Consider the following 6,597-nt stretch of genomic DNA (forward strand, 5'->3'; position numbering starts at 1 on the left):
AATACATAGGCTACCTCCAATCGGTGGTCACTTGCAAATGACAATTTAGTTTTGTACAAAGGAGTCATGCTGAAAAAGATAAATCATTCTTAAGGGTGGACCTCATGCCTAGCTATCAATGGCCAACACAAAACAAACTCAATGGCATCTTTGAAGGTTCTTTGTCTCATAAATTTAAGTCAGATTTTCATTTTCTTTTGTTTATTTGTTTTTTAACTTAAAGATTCTTTATAAAGATTGTAGCTTACAATTTTGGATTCTTAAGGGATTCCTGAGTGTGAATGTATGTGTCTCTGCATCTATATGCATTTTTTGTACTTTTATTTTGACTTTTCCTTTGACTCTTTTTTCTTGTTCAGTTCTTTTCTCTTATTACGATTTATTTTATATATTATACTTATTTATTTTAGCATTACTCCTTAGATGCCTTTTTGTTTTCAATGAGAGAAAAGTAAGGTTTGGATTCAGATGGGAGGGGAGGTGTGCAGGAACTGGAAAAAGTAGAGAGGAGAAACTGCAATCAGAATCAATTGTATAAGAAATACTTTTCAGTAAAAGGGAAAACTTGTCTAAGAATCTCTTGAAAGAGGAAGCTTGATGATTAATCCTCTCTCACCTTTTGAGAACACATAGCAATTCTTGTAAGGTACTCGGAAAATGACACACTACATGACACACTTAGCTGACCACTATGTCCTTTCAATAATACAAAGTGACCAACATTGTAAGGGTGTGATGAGAAAAACTGATTTCAAAATCAGTCGGGTATGAGAATTTCCTGTTCAGCCTTCAGAGACACATTAGTGAGAAATCTACTTTTCCACTCCTGACTCACCCTGAGCCTCCTGGGGCAGCCTGCTTAGTTCACTGTCACAGTTGTCCTGGGTTCTGCCACTGACTTTTAACTTTTGTTACTCAACCCCCAAAGGACTCCTGTGAGCTCCTCACCCACCTCACTACAGGAGGCCAAACAGGAGACGGATCTTTTCACTGCTTCCTTGTCCTCATCAGCCCATTCAGTTCAGGGGACACTGAAATGCTCCATGTAGAGCCACTGAGGCACAGTTCTAAGCAGGGAATCAAACTGGACCATGGGTGCCTTTAAGCTCCTCAGGGAAATCCAGCTCATAGAATACACTGGAGGACTGTCTCTAAGTTCTGTCCTTGCTGTCTGTGGAGAGTTAGCCACCTACTCGTGTTTGTGTTTCCTTATCAATACAATTAAATCTACAACTATAGGAAACCTAATGACAAAGTGTTGCTTGTTAGTGTTGCAATTTGTGTTCTATGTATCTTGAGGGCACATATTGAGAGCTTAATATGCCAAGCTGGGTACCAACTGCCTTACATGCTTATTTTGTACATACTTGAACTTAGATTTTAGATGAATAAAATATTTATAATTGTTTAACAGTCACGTGCTATAGGTTTCAAAGCCAGAATTAATTTTAGATCTCACTGATTCCAGGACTCAGGAATTAAATTATTAAATCAAATCTTCTTATAACTGAATCAGTAATCTGATAAAATGGCTGATTTTAACAAGCACATGTCCTCCGGGTAAGTATTAACTAACAATATTTGGTTATGTAGTGCCTTTACTTTATCTCTTTGTTATCTTTAAAGTTTAGCCATTAAATCAATAACAAATTATTCCATCAAATAAAATACATACTAAAAATCTCTTTTGAAAAGAATAATTTTGAAGTGTTTCAAATATTGTTTAATTTATATGTGTTTATTTTGACACATAATATCTTCCAATATTTACAATACCTTTAATTATTTTTGCAACTTCTCAGAACTTTTCCATTACTCCAAATAGATGCTAATTTAGTAGCACATGGTTCATTTTATTAAACTCATATAAAGTACTGGCCCAAAATAAGATAATGTAGACAATTAAATATGTCAATGTTCTTAGTCACTATTTAGATCATTATATTTCTATTTCTTATTAAATTCAAACAATATCAAATTGATACATAATATATTCTGCTATAGCATTGAACCTTTTCACAAAGGCATTATGTCATTTGGTATCAATTCCCTAAATATGCTACTGTTTTTACATGACAAGATTTAAATAATTATTCTGTTTCAAAAGAGATATTATGTTTCATGACTTTGGGGACATATGTCGGGTGAGTTTGAGGACATACGGAAACTAAATTCAATGTATAAATTTACCTTTAATTTGTAAAACTTTTCATCTCTAATTTGTTTGTTTTTCATTTTCCGTATTTGTACTATTTTGTCAAATTTGTAGTATGTTTTTAAACTGTAACACATGAACTCAAGGCCCAAGGTAAAATTAGATGTTTCAATTGTACAAAAGCTACAGTTATCTGGGCTCCTCCTTTGTGACTGCATCAGGATGTCTTCTTAAGTAGAAAGACCATAGCTCCTCACAGGGCTGTAGACATGAGTCATTAGTCATCTGCTCAGAACTGAAAACGTGACTCAGGACCAGGAAAGCAGCAAAGAAAACCCAGAGGCACTCACAGCTCCCTTTCAGTTACGCCGCAGGAAATCAGCTGATGGAACTCAGCCTTCATAATGCTTCCGGGAAACATCTCAAGAACAACAGGCACAGCCACTGCAAAAGTAAGGCATTGAATGGGCCTTCAGTGTAACTGTTCTGGGATGGTAACTGGCAAGCACACAGGAATAGACTCCTTACTGGAAGAAAAGGAAACTCTAACCTGACCCATGCCGTTTTGTTTAAAAATTGAGCAGTTTAAACTCCGTGTTGCAATAATATATGACCATTATATCCACTAGAAATGCAATGATATTGCCTACAGACCGATTGCAGCATGGGGGAGGGTCAGGGAGGCTATGTTTGTTCTTCTGATTCTCTGAGTTCTCTTCTGTGTAAATGCTGTGAACATCTGTATCTATTTTCTACCTCTGCAGAAATTTTATCACCTCCAGAGAAGCTCATCTCTGTGATCCTGGGCATTGTCTGGTTTGCTTTACTGGTCACCTTGGTGATAATGACCAGAATTGTCTTTTCATGTAAGCATGTTTTTGAGAAATTATAAAGGAGCTTTCGTCTTTAATGATGACATGTCTTTCAATGCTTCGTCTTAGTGAGGAAAATGCTTTTAATTTCAAGTACATACTTAGATTAAATGTGTAATTTTGATTCTGATTTTGTCAACGTTATAAAGAAAAGGAGCATTATAATGTTTGCTTTTAAGTATATCAATTATGACTTTACAATTTAACAACATGCTTTAGAATATTTAACTGAGAAATAAACTAGTTTTGAAAGTGTTTTGTCACCATATGTTGTACTGTAAAAATGTTTAAACTTAAAAAATTTTTGAACTAATTATTTCCAAAGTTTTTAACCACATTATTCATATCATAACAATTACAATAGTATTCTGTATTATTCTAATTCAAAAACCACATAAATTTTAAACTAAGGGATTAGAATTGTTATGATTAATTTAGATGTTAAATTTACTAAGAATTACATTAACCCTCCAGATACTAAACTAAAGGAGCAAACCCACCCCTTCTTAATTACAAGTCAGAATAGCACACTTCACTTGCCAAAGTTCTGAGGCTTGTACACGTTATATTTTGTGTCTAACTTAAGCCAGGCAAAGTTAATGATATATTTATAGGAAGAGAATGATCTAGAAACATGAATGCTATAATCTCCTAAACAAACATTAAAGGATGATAATACCTTTTGTCACTCAATAAGAAGAAATAATTACGTAAAATAACTATACAACACTTTTTATAATTGGCTTAAATTCCCTACTTAAAGTCTAGGATGAGTCAGGAATGAATTTGGTATTCTAGAATAGATGTTATGCTCAGTAATTTTGAGTAGAGTTGTGGGGAGAGAATTTGTTTTGGATTCATATGCTTTATATGGACATATAACTATGGATCAGAGGTTGCTGCTGTGCTTGAGTGTGTTTGAGTCTGCATTTTGCTTTCTAAGGATCAGCATCTGGAGTTCATAGCTATATTTTATATGTGGATGCACAAAACTATGCAAATGTAAATTAACTTTCATTATGATATTTCTTTTGCTTCTAGATAATAATCTTTCTTCAGCAGATCCATGTGGTTCTTGTCCAAAGGAGTGGATGTCATATTCCCACAATTGTTATTATATTAGTGTGCAGAAAAAAAATTGGACTGACAGTTTGGTGTCCTGCAATGCCAAAAATTCTAGTCTGCTTTATATAGAGAGTGAAGAGGAGCAGGTAAGAGCTGTCGTCTATCAATCATTGCTTAACCTTTATTATTGCCAATGTGCTAGACAATACTCCCATACCACCCATGCTATCTGGTGGCCATTGAAGGAAGGAGTGAATGCCGCATCCTCAGAGGCAGAGGCAATTTACATGGCCATTTGTACTTACGGGATCCTGGACACCAACTCTCACCTTGGTGTCCTTCAGCAAGTAAGAGAAGCCCTTCATATGACCAATTACCCTATTAGGCACTTTCAGCCTTGCTCAGTGCTGCTGGCCAGTCTCTCTTACACACAGAGGAGAGAGCTCACATAATCTACATGTTGTTGCTGAGCCCTGAGAGAGAACATACAGGGTAATTTCCTTCCATTGAATGAGTGACACAGGATGTCCTGCCATTTTGAAGTCCCCCACCTTCAAGTGTCAAGTCCTTTCAGCTTTGTTTCATGCCTTCAGAATTTCTTGCTTGTATCTTTGATTATAACTCCCCAAGTTTGACCTTTATTTATAACAGTAACTAAGAGAAGCTTTAGACCTACCCTATTAGTAAACCACCTCTACAGTGATTGACAACAGTGGAGGCTCAGCTACTTAGTGATAACATGGCTACCCATAAAGCAGAAACTATGTCCACTACATCACCCATTTCACCAATAGCAAGCCACAACCTTGCTTCTAAAACTGAACTTTGAGAAATAGTAGAAAAACTGATTTGAGCACAATACCCAGAGAATTTCATGCATAACTTCTGGAAATTTGTTTGAATCCCTGTTATGTTTGTGTTGTGAGCATAAATAAAAATTAAGTTACATAATTAAGTTGCCAAATTTCCTACTAATACAAGAATAAAACTTATAATTGTAAACATTTGAAAGTTAATTCTACGTCAACATAACATATTGTGTGAATGTTTTTGGCAATGTAATAAGTGTTCTCAACTTTAATAATTTGCTTCGTACTAGATAATAAGCATACTATGACAGAATATACTAACACATTTAAAAGACAGTATGAGACTTCATACTAATAAAATTTCTTGATTCCCTGGTAGAACTTTCTCCAATCCCTCTCACTGATCACATGGACTGGAGTTTTTCGCGAGAGCAGAGATCAACCCTGGGTTTTGAAAAAAGACTCAACTTTCACACCAAGGTAAGTTTTCATGAATGATGCAATAGACAAGAAAAAATCATAAAAAGAAACCCTCAAAAGAATGGTGTCAATAAATGAAGATGAATTATAAACAGGCAGAAAGAAGCTGACCTTTGTGAACTCCTTATGTGAATCTGAAGAATTGTCTACTTGACTTTCATAATAATCAGCATTTACCACACTATTAGTGAAGATACCATTGCCTACTTGCATGAGACCCTTCTTTTGTACTTATTTATAGGAGTCACTCACTTAATAGATTAGCCACATAAAGTATATGTTCATTTTGTGTTTCCACCATTGCAGGATAACAGAACTTTTCCATGGTGAACATAACTGTGTCATGCTTTCAACCTCTGGCCTCCCAGCAGATGACTGTGCAGTTTTACATACATATCTTTGTAAACATAAGCTCACCAACTAAAAACCCTGTATTGGAATCTTTCAGGTAATTCTCTATTTCATAACCTGAAAATAAGATTAGGACTATGTACATATTAAAGTGAATTATATTGTTTGTTCTAATAATAAATTTTTTCAAAAACAATCATTGAAGTACACTAAACACACCAAAGTCTAAATATTACTTTTGTATCTGAAACTTTTTTCTCAAGATACTCTTTATAATGCTAAATTTTATAAGACATTACATATATCCAAGGAGAGATTCTGCAGAAGTACTGTTACATTTCAAATTTACCATACAATTTGCTGTTGTCATAGGACTTTGTAGTATTGCTTTGCTGGAAGCTGAAGATTACAAATTGAATTCCCTGAGTACAACTATGTTGCCCATTTATTCACAACATTTCCATATGTGTAGATACCCATCTTCCACTATTCCCAGCCTCTTCCCCCGTAATCCACTCCTCTTCTGTTTCTGCACAGAAGAGGAAGGTCTCCCTAGGATATCAACAAAATATGGCATATCAAGTTGAAATAAGACTAGGCCCCTTCCCTCATATTAAGAATGAATGATGCAACAAGGAAGTGGAAAAGAGTCCCAGAAACAGGCAAAAATGTCAGAAACAGACACCAACCCTCTGTTAGGATTTCCATAAGAAGACCAAGCTACACAACTGTACATACATGCAGAGGAACTAGGTCAATCCCAAGCAGGCTTTTGATTGTCAGTTCACAATCAATGCCCTTGGGAATTATGGTCTTCAAAGGGATGTATTTATCATCTTTCCCCTCAGGGCTACAGGAAACAGAA

At 35.3% G+C, this 6,597-nt stretch overlaps 1 pseudogene; it reads left to right on the forward strand.

Annotated features, from left to right (window-relative positions):
- The first annotated feature begins 1,528 nt into the window (after nt 1-1,528).
- On the forward strand, nt 1,529-5,805 carry LOC130885590 (NKG2-A/NKG2-B type II integral membrane protein-like; annotated as a pseudogene).
- Nucleotides 5,806-6,597: the final 792 nt, after the last annotated feature.

Source organism: Chionomys nivalis, chromosome 1, assembly GCF_950005125.1.
Source record: "Chionomys nivalis chromosome 1, mChiNiv1.1, whole genome shotgun sequence".
Taxonomy (NCBI): domain Eukaryota; kingdom Metazoa; phylum Chordata; class Mammalia; order Rodentia; family Cricetidae; genus Chionomys; species Chionomys nivalis.